Here is a 17144-nt window from a genome sequence, read left to right as displayed (position 1 = left end):
AAAAAGGCATTTCCCCCTAGGCCAAACTGCTTTTTTCCCTTTTTATTTCTATCTGCTGCCACAGCAGTGACCTAGGACATTCCTGTGGCACTTTCTAGTTTTGTGGCTTTTGATCTTGTAAACCAGTGGTATCAATTATATTAGACAGTGCTAGTAAGTTTCGTCACTTGGGAAAAGAGGGAGGAAGCTGGATGGGTGTTTTGTGGACCGGTCAGAGATACAAGTACTGAGCGAGTTGGGCTAAAATGACACAAAATTATATAATTTTAATTGATTCTTCAAATGTTATATTGAAGAAGAAAACACACTTTCAAAGAACTATTTCAGATGCTACAGGGAGAGAAAGGCAAGTAAGTATACAAGCAAGGAGAAAGACACTGATCCTGAAAAGCCATTTGAGCAAATTTACTGACAGAACCAGTCACACAAACCAGTTCCTGAACTGTGTATTTGTGGATCACAAGCATACTACTTGGGAAAGATAGAAATTAAAATATTCTTCCTCAAAAGGCTCCTATACCAAAGCAGTCAAGGGTCTTGGTCTGCTGGATAAGTCTTAAGCCTGTGCTCAGCTCTTAAAAATGACAGTGATTATTTTCAACAAAAGAATTATACGATGAACAGAAATTAAAGGCAGAAGCAGGCTCCTAGATACCTATAATTTCAGGTGTAAAATCCTTTCCTCCCAGAAAGAATTAATTTCACAAAATGAGTTTTATTTGGTATGCTATTACACAGCTTTACACTTCTTAATTTCTCTGTTCACTCACGTTCTGGAGAAAGAAAAAGGAAATTAAAAACAAAAGCTGATAGTAAACATACATTATGAAATATGAAGAATCATGGGACCAACTGACCACTCCAGTGATTACGAAGACTGTAAACTATTTAAAGAGAGCACTTTTCACTGCTCTTCATTAGGGTCTGATTACCTCAGCCATTAACATTTGGCTCTTATTATTATGATTGTGAAATACTATTCACACTAATGGACAAAAGAAAGTTGACATGGCTATCTTGATTAACTCATCAATAATAATTTGGAATAATTTTTCTTCATTCACTGGATGAATCATTCACATGTCCTTTAATAATGCACATTGTTGTATAGTAAATTAGTGTTAAGATTACCCACCTCTGGGAGCTACACTCTACTTCAAAGCATTGCTCAAAAGAGATTCCAAATGTGAATTTTTCTTAAAAAAAAGAAAAAAAAAAAAGGAATATCAGAATATCAGAAAACAACTACATCTTTGTGGTTGTTCAGTACATCAAGACGTGTAGCCCTCAGGTTATGCAACTGAGCTCAACCTTTAAGCCACCAGATACTCAATATGTAAAAAACATACTCCCCATCTATTTGCATTCTTCTCGGGAGAGTAAAGCAAAACTCTCATTCCTCCTAAGGCAAATATAAACTTGAATAATAAACTGAATAAAATGAAGTCATCTTTACCTAAACAGGTAAGAATATAACAAAAGCCCACCAGGCTGTTTGTGGATCCAACCTTGCAAACCTCCATTTGCACAAGGTTGCATAGCCAGAGCAACTGCACACTCTGTAGATGTGAAAGTAGGTCCTGAGAGCTCAGCCCTGTCTCCATGCAAAAAGCCCTGACAAGTCAGCTTCCTGCTGATGTTTGCCTGTGCAGAACAGGAGGAGGTGAGCCTCTTATGGCCTAAGCCATGCCATGGTCACCGTGGCAGGTAGTAATCTACCTCAGCTCTTTGCAGCAGTAGTTTCATGTCTCAGATAACATTTTGTGAAAACACAGTGACACCCACCTCCTTTTTGCAAAAGCCAACACTACCAGCCAAGACAATTCTCAAGATTCTCGAGAGGCTTGGCTTTTCTGATCTCAGTGTATTTTGTTCCATCTCTTCTCCCAAGATCACTACTTACTTCCCTTCTGAAAACACATCAAGCAGCTGTCTTACCATTTAGCCCTTTGCTACCCATTGTAATCAGATCTCCACAGCTCTGAGGAAAAGCAAGCTACTTCTTCCACCTTCTTGACCGTACCCATCACCTGACAGTAACAACCACTGTGAATCAGGTGGTTAGCCATCCTGTGTCCCAACTGTAGCCAGTGGCAAATTGTCAGAAAGAAGGTAAAACAGGGTAGATGTATAGTGCTATGTCTATGGCACTCTTCCTTGCTCTGCAGCAATTTGCAGCTCAGGAGTGTTCTAAGCCAGATAGGGCATCTTTGCATTTAGCAGATAGATTTCCTTCCATTGATTTTTCTAATTGCTTTTAGAACCATGTAAGCCTGTTACAATCCACAGCATCCTGTGGTGGTGACTTCCAGAGTTTAACTGCACACCGTGTGGAGAAGTCACTTCTTTTGCTTGTTTTCAGTCTGCAGTCTGTTAATTTTTTTGGATGGCTCCTGGTCGTTGTATAGGAGGGAACAAGGAACATGAATTCCCTATGCATCACTTTCCTTGACTGTCAGGATTTTACAGCTTCTGTAATCTCTTCCTCCATTATTTCTCCTCCATACAGAGAAGCGCTAGCCTTTCAGCTGCAGTCATGGTTTACTGCAATGAGCAAACTGGTTTTTCTATCTTCTGTTTCCTTCTCTTTCCCAATTTTGTTCAGGTTTTGCCCACTACCGAGCACTGCCTAAATGTTTTCAAGGCCTGTGATAATGCCATTATGACAGTGATCAGTGCAGAGCCCATTACTGTGCATGCAGTATCAGGTGTGTTTCCTTATGTACGTTAATTTAATTTAGTCTGTACTGAATTTCACCTGCCATTTTTATTTCTTAGACACTCTATAGCATGAATCTATTCTGTACATCTTTTAAAGCCTTTATTTTTTCAATGTTTTTCTTTAACTTCCTAAACAACGTCACATCGGTGAACACAACCACTACACCATCACTCACTTTACAAGCATTTATCTATGAAGATGTAGAACAGCCCAGGACAAGCACTAGTTCTCAAAGGAGTCTCCTGTGATGTCTCTTCATTGAGCAACCCAATCATTTACTCTTGCTCTTGTTTCCTACCTTTAAATAACTCAATTATCCATGTGAAGAACTTCCATCTCTCACAGTTCAGTTTCTTTAGGAAGCTTTGGGGAGGGGCTGCACTAAATTAAGTCTAAAAATAGGGAAGAGAAGAAAGGAAAAATAACAAATCCCTTCCATTTCTTTATCTTCCACTTTCCCTCATGCACACACACATCTCAGTTACAACCTGCCATGAACACAACCTTTCTGAAGACTACTGCATTTTCTCTTTTTGTAAATGGTCTTTCTTAAATAGCATGGTTCCCAGTTGCTGTTATACAATTATTCTTATAAAAGCAACAAAATTACCAAGCATCATTTCATTAATTCATCCACTGAAAAACTGTTTCACAAGAAGAAATTTACCATTGGGGATGGAGAAAGAGAATAACATTTGTTTGGTAGTAGGATTAATTGGAAAATAAACTGCGTAATGGATGTTTGTGGAGGAATAAATAACATAATGGAATATTTGGGTTTTTTTTCCTGTCTTTATGTACAGCAAGTAATCTATATAAATCCCCCACTCATAGAGATGAGAATAAATGCTACATAAATATTAAAATACTTTTTATAGTTACAATGGGAAACACGTCTTCCTGTGCTTTACAGCTGAAATAGTGCTTATCTGCTCTTTTCTCTCTGTGCTTTATGTAGCAGCTATTTCAGCATGCTGAATCTGCCTGCTGAGCGAGGAGGGCAGCTGTTCATCTGGTGCACATTTCCACTGCAACGGCTCCGGCAGGAACATTTGCACCTCCAGCCAACGCTATTGGCATCAATGTTGCCAGCGGGATCTGCAAGATTTCCGCTCTTTCATACACCTATCGTATGACAACACTTGAATTGTGTAGGCTTGTCATTTCAGGAGACACAATTCAAGATCTCTTGAGCGTATTCTCAAAGCTCAAAAAGAATACAAACAAAGGAAATGACATGTGGTTTTATGATCATTGCTATAAAACATTTTATCAGCTGAGGGACACTACCTCAAGCTGCAACATATACTCATATGAATGGCTTGAATGATTCTTAGTTAAGCAGGTAATTCTCTTAATTTTGCTAGTTTATAATTTATTCCAGCTTCTTAGCCACTGCAGGCCGATCTCTTTTTGTGTCCAGTTTAGGGAGGCATCTGGCACAGCAGCTGGATGTTTGAGCCTACAGAAGCAAAATTACATTTTTGCTACCATCAGCTACTAAGATTTCCAGAATAAGAAATAATTTCATTTTCTTCTTTCTGCTGTCCTGTCATTTTTCTGAAGTCTGAGAAGATAGATGCCTTGAAAAATTTCCACAGAAGGGGGAAGAAGCCCCCCAAAAAGTGATATTAAGACTTAGACATGTAATCAGTGGTTCTGAACAAAAGGTCCAAGGCACTGAAATGCTTACATTTAACAATAAGAAGATTTCCCACCAAAATCTACACTGTTTACTCAAGGAAAAAATAATTCTAAACAAAATTCCATTTTCCATTTTAATATGGTTTTGGCTGAGAAGCTTTCATCAGTTTTACTGGGCCAGAAAGGAGATGCTAGTCAGTATTTGTTTTCCTTTCATCGTTACAGGAAGAAGTATTTATATAGAAATAGCCCTCATGCAGTTCAAAGTCTTCCATGTTCTTAGATAAATACCTTTCCTTTTTTTCACAATAGAGTACATTCACAAATCTTTTCTGAGGCATATTTTTGTACACATATTTATGTTTCATTGTTCTTTTGTTCCCAGAAAACTGCTCCTTTAACCGGCCTTAATTAAGCAGCCTTTCTACTTCTGATCCAAATCATCTTTTCCTTAATAATTCATGTATCCTAAAGGTAACAGTGCTTAGTGAACCAATTGTTTTGCTTCATTATTTTCTTTGAGAAATGAAAAGTTGTCCTTTCACTCATCACCCAAGTCAAAATTGCATCAACAGGGGAGAACATGTAAGTAGAAACTGTTAAGAGCAGTAAGAAGTGAGAGTGTGAGAATGAATAAAGACCACTGTCATTACTTGCCTGCTCCAGCACACAAACATGGTCTGTCTACTACACGCAGTAGAAGCTATTTATGTACTGATGAACCCGATATCCATTAATGAGTTCACTTGAGGATTTATGCAGTACCATTATACGATCATAAAAGACATTGTGAGAAACAATGAAAATAACTGGAAAAAAATATCCTGGAAGTAAAATATTAATAGATGAAATTTTTCAGTATATTAAGATGTTCCCATTTGTGAAAAATTCAGTGCCATTAACAACATACAGTTTGATTTAGAGAAAGTGGTGAAAGGCTACAAAGAGGAAGACCCACAAATCTTCAATAACATAGCTGCACTGTTGACCCACTGCTACATAAAGTCAACTCCTCAGGAGGTGTAACAGAGCAAAACCAATTACATCCTGTTTCCAAAAAGATTTTACTTCCAAAAAGCACACCAGTATAGGAAGGGCAGGATATAATTTGGATGTTACTCTTTGGCTCCCAAGATCTAAAAAACCCCACCAAACTGACAAGAACACAAAAGATATTCTTCTATATTATATATATATATGTGTACACACACACACACACACATACGAAAAAAAAATATATTTGGTTTAATCATGTTTAAAAATAGAGGGGACTAGGATCAGTGGCTTTTCTCCCATTTTTGAAGCATGACACTCCTTTACTATTCCAGCATCCTTCATACACAGATCACATGTGACCAGATCAGATTTCATCCGAGTGAAGTCTTGGGCTCTGCTCTATAGGAAATATGCAAATGCCAAAAATAGCTGCTTGAATGAGTTAATCACAGCATCGTGCCCCACTCCCAAAATGGCTCCAGTGACAGGAGGTCTGAGGAAAAGCATCTAAGAGTTTTGAAGGAGCCGGATCAGAGTGCATGTGTGATTTATGTAAAAATAGGATGCCATGTCACCTGCAGCTATATGTTAATTTAGTATAGTCTTTTATCAATGGGGCTGCGCTAGTAACAATAGGGTAGACCTCACTGTACAACAGTACCAGGCATATTATCAGTATTAATCAATTAACAAAAACTATCACCTTCTGAAATCCCTCAGTATGTACAGATTCTCTGGCATAAGCCAGAGTGTAAGTACTTTATTTTGTGTACTTAGTGTAATGATAATTTGTTATTTCTTAAATTAGTATCTGCTGCCTGTAGCCAGCTTGCTTTATTGATCTCCCTTTCTCTGTCACCTCTTTTCTTTGTTTCTAAGTATTTTTCTTTTAAATCAAACCTTTAAGAATTTTCACAATAACATCCTCAATTAAAAGAATAATATTACTTCTCAAATAAAAACTTGGCAAATTAGGTAGCTTCTATGGACAACACACCAACTTAATTTCCATGCTTTAAAAATTAACCTTTCACTGAAAACTATAAAGCCTATGCTCACATACAAAGTCCACCTGATTTTGTAGCTTGATTAAAAAACAATAACTGTAACAGTATAGCAAAGCCATATTAACCTAGTTTTGTGATGCACTAAATAGAGCTTGGGTAAACAAAAATAATCAAGAAGGGAAAATTTTAACGTTGAAAAGTATCCACCACAAAAGCATTAATCAGCTATTGTGGTGCTCCCAGTCCCTGAGGCTGCAGGGACCACCTGGCCCTGGGCTGGAAGAACTGCTTATGGCCCTGGGGAGCCACCACCACACCACCAAACACAGGACTGGGTGCAGTTAAAGTAAATGCACCCCATGCTGACATCCTGATGGTGACCCCAACGACCAGGATGACTTTTGGCTACACATCCTGGAGGCTTTTGCTCTGGGGTGAGAAGGTGCCTGCTGTTCCAAAGGGGAAGGGTCCCTTGTATCCTCAGGAGTCCCTGGCTCCTGCCCTTTGCTGACTGCTACTCCTCCATGCTGGCCATGGAATGATGAGGGGAAGCACCAAGAAGGCAAGGGGTCTTGTGATAGCTACACCATGCCACCATCTTTGCTATTTGCTTATGTTTCATGAAAAAGAAACTGCAGGCAGCTTTATGAACTTTACCTGAAGCACCCACATGGACCCTAAAATGTAATTCAATTCTTTCCTATAGCACTTTGTTCTGAAGAAGTCTCTATAAAGCTCCATTACTGTCTAGGCCTTTTTTAAATTTATTTATGTACACCAATAAAAAAGTAGTTGCAAAAGACTGAAACAGCTGGGATACAGCATGAGTCAGATCTTCATTGGCAAACGTGAATACTATGAGTGACAAGTGTTTTACAGCCAGGTTTTTCTGATAATGCAGAGTAATTGCAAAGAAGGGCCAAAACTAGAACAGCCAGAGGAGGCTCCTTCTTTGTGTGTCCTGGGCAACTCCTGGAAAAAAAATTGTTGCTGATTGGCAAGACCTGGCTGTCAAGGTTTCCTCCTGTCAGACTTCTAGTCTGAGCCTCCCATTTTGGACCATACAGTTACTCAGGATTGCAAAGGCCAAAGGGCTCCTTTTTGGATAAGCACACTTCCATCTGTGGAGGTACGCAGGGCAGGAAGAGGTGCTTCACAGACAGAAAGAGTCAGAGGGCTCTGCGTATGCAGCCAGGCGGGTGAGGCCCCTCATAGTGATAGCCAGCGGTATTACCGGGTCTTGTGATGTTATTAAAAACCGTGTGGATTTTGGTGCTTTTCCTTGAAGTGCTGCTCCCTCTTAGAGGTGTGTGGCTCTGGAAAAATCCCTCCGTTCATTTTTTTTAAATGCTGCTAGTCAGCAAATTTGATCTTGGTGAGAAATGGTAGACCGAGAGTTTTCAGAAGCTTAGAGGAGTATGGGCAAATAAACACTCAAACAACTGGTTTTCCAAATCTTAATGATTTTTAAGCTTGCTTTTACTTTTTTTCCCCTTCATTTGACTCATGGTTTCAGCAGAATTGAAGAGATGCTGGTGTAACTTAGAATGGCAGTTGTTGGCACATTACCTACCACCCATGCCTGCATACTTGGTGTGGACAGGGGCCATGTACAGACTTACACATGCAACTGCTGGCCTGTCTTATCTCCCCTGCCTCCCCCGAAATGTCCTAGCTTAGGCCTTAGGACAATAAAGGGCATGCAGGCTGCTTTTTTACTCTTTGAAACACCCCCGGAGAATCATTCCCAGGCAGAGGAATGCTCACTATGGCCATACCCAGTCGAGCTAGAATAGCAGGTCTGCATGACAAAACTCTTCTTAAAGCTATCCCATTCACCACTGCTATTTGCTTGCCTCGGATTTCTTGCCTTTCACTTCCTGCATGTGGAGAAGGTGTGGAGAACAGCTCTTGCCAATCAAGGTAAAAAAACACCAAAAGAAGGGCTTTTTGCACAAAAATTGAGAACACTTTAAGTTAAACATACAACCACCTAAGCCCCTGACTGCATCTTCTTCAGGTTTCAGTAAGTCTGGCTGTGCTGCTCTTCAAACTGTTCCCACCCACAGTTACCCACCTATTCACCCTTTCTTAGGCATGTAATACAGCAAACAGTAAGCACGCAAGAAAAGTATCCTTTCACCATGTCACTCAGAGTTACCCTGTCACATTCATAAGTCTGCCTGTCAGAATACAACTGCTGCAAGTTTACCTGAATGCTCAGAGTTTGTCGTTTCATGACTGGAGGCTGTGAATTGCAAATAATGCAAGTACTAAAATCATAGCCCAGTGCCAGCTGCCCTGTGGGAGGGACTATAAACTCTGCAGCCAGAGTAAACAGTAGGATACTTTGAGTGACCACTGCTTCATCCTCCCACACATATCTTATTCATCTTGTCTCCTTTTGATGACATTAAAAGCTGCTGCAGCATAAAAAGAAATATTAATCTGCAAGAGAAATATGAAGAGCAATTTAATACTCAGGCAAGCTAACAGATCTGGAACCATGGCATAGCTGTTACTGTCATCAACCAGCTTTCTAACTGAACGCAAGTTTTCGTAAGTTATGATTGTCAAGGAATATAGAAGTAGAGAGAATACATGCAATATTTATATGACTTTTTGTGTGACCCAGAGAGGTGCAAAACTAACCATGCTTTATTAGACAGTGAAATAGTTGCATTTATGCCATTGTGCAGAAGACACAAGCAAAGCTTAGAAGAGCTCCCTTGTTTTCCACATTCTGAAAGTCATCATTCCCCCTTCTCAGAGGTTGTTGGAAGTTATTATTACTTGACTTAACCAAATAGTTGGTGCAAATACAAAGGAGAAATGAGATGCTGAACTGCCCTCATCTTCTGGGTGACATTTCATCTTTTATACACAAAGCAGCCAGTCTGGTGCTTCTGAATGAATAGTGTAAAGCTCTGCTGCTAAACTGGTAATGGGGTTAGTGTGGACACGTAACAAGGGAGTCCCTAAAAAAACCCTCCACCAATCTCTGCAAAAGCGCTGATTCCTCTGTTAGATCAGCAGAAATCGCTGAGCTTAACAGGTCTAATTTTTGGCATACACCAGTAGGATACCCAAGGCAGGCCCACAGTTACCAGCCCAGTTAAATTCTGGTAAGAAAAAAGCCCGTGCAATCTTCAGAAGAAACCGAAACAAAGGCTCAGCAGCCAGCCATTGTGGCTTTAACTAATCAGAGAGAAACCACCTGCAGGAATATCCCCTTTTCTGTTTACTCCCAGCAGAACCTTCCAAATGATGATTAATCACTGAATAAACTGAACAACTGACAATGACATAATGACAAAGGGAAGGCAGAGAGGGGCACCAGCACCGGTGGATGTGGCTCGAGGATGGGTGGGTGGAATGGCCAAAGAAGATGGATGGCCTGAAAATGCTTGACACTTAAGTATCTCCTATGTAGCAGGAGGACGGCTATGGTAAAGTGAGCTGCCAACTTCAAGCAAATAATGCTCTACACAACAAGCTGACACACTTCCTTCAGCTGTCAGCAGCAATGCAGAGGGGCAGCTTCCTCAGGAACAAACTAATGAGGCTTTTAATTGGGATGTGAAGCCCTGATAATAACAGAAATAAGAGATACTGTAAATGACAGGATAATCCATTACAGTGGAAAGCATTGTGAATGTTTTACTGATTATATCCACAGATTATTTTACCTATGTCCCTACTAATTTGAAAAATGATGAATCATAAGGTTCAAACAGGACTCAGATGAGTCAATTAGACTAAGTAGTGATATCAAAAGCTCATATTTTCTGCACTTAGGAATCAAGCATGTTTTGCCTAACAACAAACAAAAATGAGCTGTGTTTCACACTCTCAGTTGACCAAGTCATTAGCAACATGGAAGAATACTTCTTTAAATTTTCCATATTTTCAGATGTTCTTGCCCCCATGGAGTCATTTCTGGCAGATGTTTATTAGCAGGAAAAACATTTGCAGGAAATGAAATATTGTCTTGCAACATTCTGCTGATTCCACTGCTAATTTTATCAGTTCAGGGTTAGTTTGGGTGTTTGGGTGAATATCAATGAAATGAGAAAACTTTGACTGCTATTAGCCAAACTCTGCACATTCAGTGCTCAGACCAAAACTGAGCTCCAGTGTACAACTGGGGCATCACTTTTTCTCTCCTTACACACATAATGCCCTCCCTGAAGTTGAAATGCAAGTGGTATAAGATTAAGCCTTAGGGACAAATTCACTATACATTGTGTTGGACAGTTATTTACACTAATGCAGAATGATTAGGTAAATCTTCACACCCGCCAAGAGGTACACGGGCATTAAGCACCTTACTGCCTTGAAAACATGGCTGATAGATCACCTGATTTGAAAGGTGTTTTTAACTGAAGAATGCAAGATTGTCTGGCTCAGTCTTGTGCCAGTTTTGCACTGGATGAAACAAGTAGCAAAATTCAAATAAAGTCAATTTGAGTAAATCTTTTTCCATTTATTTTGTGATTGGTTTTGTTTGATCTTACAAATTTAGCACAGGTAAGAGGATTTGAAACTAAATCAAAAAAAGTTTTGATGGTTTAGTTTTCTGCTTTAGGGATTTTTTTCTCAAGTATCGGGGTAAATCAAATCCCAGATTCTTTTATTTTAGTTTCAGGTTCAGTTAGAGCATTTCCCATTCTGAATTAGTGCACTGAAAGCAGGAATATCTCCACATATCTGAAAACTGCTGTGAATAATTTGTGTATCTCAAAAAGCATTTTTTTGTAGGGGAAAACATTCACAAACCACTTTGGCTACACAGAATATAAATTAAGTCCGATCTCATTCCAATTATGGCAATTTGCATTTTTAACAGAAAACAGACAATTAAGATGAGAGTTACTGCAATGATGCATCTGTACTTCCAGACTTTAGCCTATGTCAATATTTTTATAGTGTACTTCCTTGGCCAATGGTTTTGCAAAATTTAGCTTTCCCTACCATCTTCTATAAAAGGTCTCTGGCGTCAAATGCAGCTTTAGAAATATCTTAGCTTTGAAAAAAATGAATAGAAATAGACATTTAAGGACTGAGACATTTATACAAACCCAAGGTAATTTCTTGGGGGCAGAAATAATAATCCAGGAGCTTTTATCATTACAAAACTGGGATCTTGTCAAAGTGCCCAGAGAAGGACTTGCTCAGACTGTCTCTCTGTAATGAGCAATGCAGACTGTTCCCTCTGTATGATACTCCCTCTCAGCACTGGAGGTAGATTAACTACATGTAATAATGTGCACTTCTATGCAATAAACTTGCAGTTGCCAAATGCATGACACTGTATTCAGCTCTGTTTGAGAAGCTTCCATCACCCCACCTCAGCATATGGGCACTTTCCAGCTTTCCTGTTTAAGCTGCTTTACAAGAGGGGACCACAGAAAAGTGAGAGTACAAGCTGTAGCATAGCACTTATAGTAAGGCTTGGTGCCCAGTCATTGCTCAAGGACTAGTCCTGTATTCTGCATGTGGCATCCCCATTTCAGCTTAGACACTGCAGGTGTCTGTGTCTTAAACTCTTTTTGAAGGTGGGGTTTGGCTTCATGTTTCACTCATGAACTTTCAGAAATTTTATCTGCCTTTAATTATGATGTTACAGGACTGCCAGTATTTCCTAGGAACACTGCTAGATACCCTGGAAGGGCTCCTGAATGTGTGTAAATTTTCAATTTTTATACTTCCATCCTGCCATATTTGTTCCATTCCTCCACCACATCAAACAGTTCCTCATGACCGCTATCATGCACATTATAATGAGCTATCTGCACAAGCATCTTTGTGTTTCATGTTAACTGTTTTTATCCCTTAAAATTCACATCACTCACAATAGGTGGCCAAAATCTTCCACTCAAAACCAGTCCTACTCTTTCACTGGTACAAACAGTCAATGCTCATTCTCATAAAAATTCCGCCATGTCAATTGGGCGCTCACCCCAAACCTTACAAACTCTCCAGTTATTCTAAGGAGTTTTAACTCTTAACAAGAATTGAGCTTCTTACCAAAATTGTCTAGGAGTCTTGGGTCCCAATATTGTCTATTCCAACTGCTTTGCACAGTTCTTTGTCCAAGGACACCTCATAAATTTACGGAGATCATTTAATATTAAAGGTACAACCTTTCCTAGACAAAGGAAAAATTAATTTTCAGCTCTGCCCAGACACTAGTAACTATTGCCAAATTTGCTAAATATTTTTTCTCTACACTGACATCTTTCTATTACAGCACAGACTTTTCCACAGATTTTTGGAATACCAGTCTGTGATCTCTGCTGTCCTCTCTCAGAGATGATCATTATTCACAACCGCACTAGCTGCAGCTTCTTGATGCTATTTTTCCTCACATTCATGCTTCTACATCTGTATTTTTCATCAAACCCCCAGTCCTTCTTCAATGTCTATTTCCAACAAATATTTTGCTTATTTCCTTTAGATTTTGCATATGTATTTCTTTTGATCCAGGCAGGATCGGGAGATGAAGATAAAATGCTTTGAGGAAAAGCTTTCCCTCTGTATTTATTCCTGCTTTTTATTTTGCATAACTCTCATCACTGGCTCTTCAGAAAGAAGTTCTGGTGACCTTTGAAATGCACAGATAAGATAATTTTAAAAGGCTCAGCCACAGACAAGGTTAGAAAATTTGTGAACAGGCAGGGAAGAACAGATAACTTGCTTTGCTACTGTTCCTTCATTTTCTTTAGATACTTCCTTTCTGGATTCTTATAAAAACACACATCCCAGTGAGTGAGGAAATAGTAGAATAGAAATAGGAAAGCATAGGCAATGCATTTTCCCTTCAAAATGTTTAAAACATCTTGTGCTGTTTCTTTGCAACAGTGAAGATTGATGTCTTTTTTAGGATAATGCTTCAAGGAACTACATTACAAAAAATACCATCTTCCTTTCAGCTAGTTCTCTGCATGTGGCAGGATATTGGTGAAAATCAGCAAATTTGGGATGTTAATGTTCAACCAGGTACAGTGAAGGGTGCAAAGCACTTAAAGACAGATCAGCTTGACAGACTCTTCACTCCAGCCTATTTAGCCAGGCATGTACTTCAGTTGTAAGTTGCCTTGTTTAATTAGCTACTGAGGTGTTCCATCTTCATCCCTAGTGCCTCATGCCTCATAGGATGCAGAAGCAATCACTGCTTGGGACTATGACGGAGCAGGGCTTGATTGTTCTACAAGATGTCCCATGGATGAGGACCAGACACTGTTGATTAACCATTAACTTTGCAATTCTTAACATCAGGGTTTTTTTTCTTTCAATGATGCTAAGATAGACACTTTGGAAGGATCTGAAAAGCTGTGTAGAAGATGACAGATTGCTTTGTGTATTTTAAAAAGGGCTGATTACAGCAGGCTCTACCACTGGAGCAATTTAAGAATGAGAAAAACATAGAAAGAGATGGTGGAATTTCTATGAGACTTTTAAAAAATACATACACACACAAGCACATTTAAAATGTGTATAGAGATGTCTCTATTGAATGTATTTCTAATAAAATACATATATAGGATTAAAGCATACTTTGCCGAGAACTCCTGCAATAGCAATCAGCAAAATTAATCAGTCCTTTTATGGAAAGGACTTTTATGAAAAGGAAAATTAATGTTCCTTTTAGAGAGGGAAGAAGAGAGAATTATGGAAGAAAAAGTAGAGATGGATTGGTCTGAATAGCTGGGAGCTGGCTGCAGAGACCACACTGAAGTAAGTGTGCTTCTAAAAAATATGTATTTCCAATGTGCTATTTTCACTGAAAAAGAACTTGAAATCGTTTGTACCATTGACTCTTTCCATCCTGAAACACCACAATTTCATTTTCAGATTCTTTAAAAGGATTCCTGGGAGCTCTGCTGTGAAGTATTTCATTTTCTTTATGAGGTTAGGTTATGCCTTTAAGTTATTTTGGATTATTAGTTAACAGTCTAGACTTTTATACCTACCCTTGCTCCTGACTCCAAATAACTATATAAGTAAGACATTTCCATTAGTGCCCATGAAACCAACTTTAGTCCAGTGCTGGCTATTGTAGTATTCACAATATGCATCAGTTCCAACTGTTCGAATTAGTAAGCCCATTCTTCTGACCTCTGAGCTTTCTTCTTCCATACCTTCAAGAAAGCATTGCAGAGAAGGGCACAGCAATCAAGCCTTGATATTACCACAAAGTCTTATCACTTCTTCAACTGTTTCAATTTGTGGTTAGGCTCACTGAGACCACAGAAGAGCACAGACTGCTGGCGCTGATCTGCACTTATTGCTGGGCAGAGATCCAAGTTCCATGATCCCATGTACATGGGTTTGCAGCACGGTGGAACTGAAATCTTGATTTCCAAAAGCCCAAGTGAGATTAAATCTTGTCAGAGCTGATCATGAAAATGGCCAACGTGATGTTTTGACCAGGCCAGGTCATCAGTAGTATCTCCAGACATCAAACTCGTACTGACCAGAGAAATCAAATGACAGCACTGAAAAGGCACTCATCTACCTAAAGGAAGTCTGCTTAACTTTCTCAGCTTAGTACTTTCCTTACCTGTTTAGGAAGCCAGGGATAGTGCTCTGCTTCCTCTCACATGTGTCAATAATTTGCCAGACAGTGGGGATGAAAACATGGCAATCTCCAGCTGCCCATCACACACCTCTGGGAGTAGGAACAGCACCAGCCCTTCAGCTGCTGCAGCTCACACCCACCATGCCCACCGAAAGCAAACCTACCAAAGGGCACTTCACCTATTCAACTAGCCCCAAAGGCCACCAGTTTCAACAGCTGTAGGACACTCAAGAAGCTACTGTCTACTGGCTAAGGTACATGATAGCTGCCATGCAAGCACTTTCCACCCATTATGTGTCACACACAGCCCTGTAACTACGTAAGGGTCTAAGGTCACAGATGGACATCTGTACAAGTGAGGAGACCCCATTCCCCAAACTCTTCCCTCGTGCCTCCCTAGACAACAACAGCTTGAGTGTACTGAATTTCAGGACATACTGAAGAATCCTGCCATTTACCAAGTCCTCACATAGGCAAATTTTAAGGAGGTTCTTGAAAGGTTTTGCACAGCACAGTTATTTTTTGCCTTTCTTCCCCCCAGTCCTTTAACTGACATGGAGTAAAAGTTGTGTGATTTACACGTGCCTGGAAAGGATGGAAGCAGCTATTTTTAACTGTATCACTTGCTTTTAATTCCATCATTCAATTAGACATGTATTTTAGCTTCAGGAAACTTTATTTTCAAGAGGTGAAATGCCAGCACAGTATGCTAGCAGAACTATTAGCTGTCAAAATAAAACAGGCTTCATATTCACAGAACAACAAGATCAACTACATACGACAGAAATAAGATGGCAGTGCACTTTTACTTTTCAGCAGCTAGCACAGTGTTTTCTGTATTAAATTTAATAGGCATTTTACAGGGGATGTCAGATATTTTTGACTCTGCAAATAGGGTTCTTTCCTTAAAAAAATAAAATTCTAGGTATCCTGCTGCTTATATAGGAAAATCATTGAGGAACAGCACAGAATCGCAGTCTTACACTAGCAATGACTAGGTAGTCATCATTTTTAAAAACAATGTCACAAAAGCTATTTCGACGCTGTCACTCTTAAGAATAATTAGTTTCCATCAAAGCAACAGATTATCTGTTCATGTTGTCCACTGGGTCATTACAATGGGCAACCAATACAGATAAATGGTATCTAATCTTTTCTGCTCTTCTATTGGACTGATTGATGGTTATAACATCTCCGATATTATAAGGCAGAAAAATTATGCTGACATTTAGAAGCAAAAGCACAGAAAGATAAAACTAAGTACAAAGCACATCCAACAACATAAAAAAAAAGGGGGAAAAAAAGAAATAGCTAAAGACAAATAGAACAGAAAAACAAATGACAATTAAGCCAAAAGAGAATTATAGAGGGGAACAGCTATACGTTGTGGGTGGCAAGGAGCTCAATTAATTATAGAACATGAAGGGAAATCCAGGCATTTCCATTAGATGTTATTAAAAGACATATTGACTGAGCTTTCTTTACATGTTATGCCTTAGAAGAAGACAAAAGGATTTCCCTGGTATTGATTTGTTCCTGGAATTGGTTGACTTTAAGACATGAAGAATAACATAATGAGAGGTGGCTAGGTAGCAAACAAGAAAGAAAGAATCGCTGCCACTGACACTCACATTTGTGAGCTTCCATACATTAGTGCCTTTTTCAATTCAGCATTTGTTCATATTGCTTGTCAGAAACCATTAAACCACGAAATATGCTCTAAACTAAAACCAGCAAACCTATCAGTTATTCATCTATTGTACACATAATCACCATTTTCAGCTGACCTGCTCAAAAGTATTAGCAATGTTAACTAGCTGGCTGGATTTGCAATGTTCCTGTGAGGTACTAAATGCCCTGAACTGCTCTCAGGTAGGAAGAAAATACTCAGCTTTTTGGAGGAGCAGTCTTTTCCCTGCTAGCACTAAAGGTATCCATCCCATATTCATCTGCTGCATCCTCTGCTGCACTAGCTTTGCAGCTGAAGCAGGATAAGCACAAGACCAACACTCTAGTCAGGGTAGCAAGATGAGGATGTGGTTGACTGTATGACAGTCTGTGGGCTGAGGGGCCTTTAAACATCTTCTTGCTGGTGGAAATAAACAAAAGTGTCTGCCTTTCCGTGATGGCCTAATCCTGTCCATGACAGGTTGTTATATAAAATCACTGTGTGGGGACCATCCGTTTTGGG

The sequence above is a fragment of the Falco biarmicus genome, chromosome 9 (assembly GCF_023638135.1).
Source record: "Falco biarmicus isolate bFalBia1 chromosome 9, bFalBia1.pri, whole genome shotgun sequence".
NCBI classification, from domain to species: Eukaryota; Metazoa; Chordata; class Aves; order Falconiformes; family Falconidae; genus Falco; species Falco biarmicus.
Note: the sequence above shows the minus strand (reverse complement) of the source record.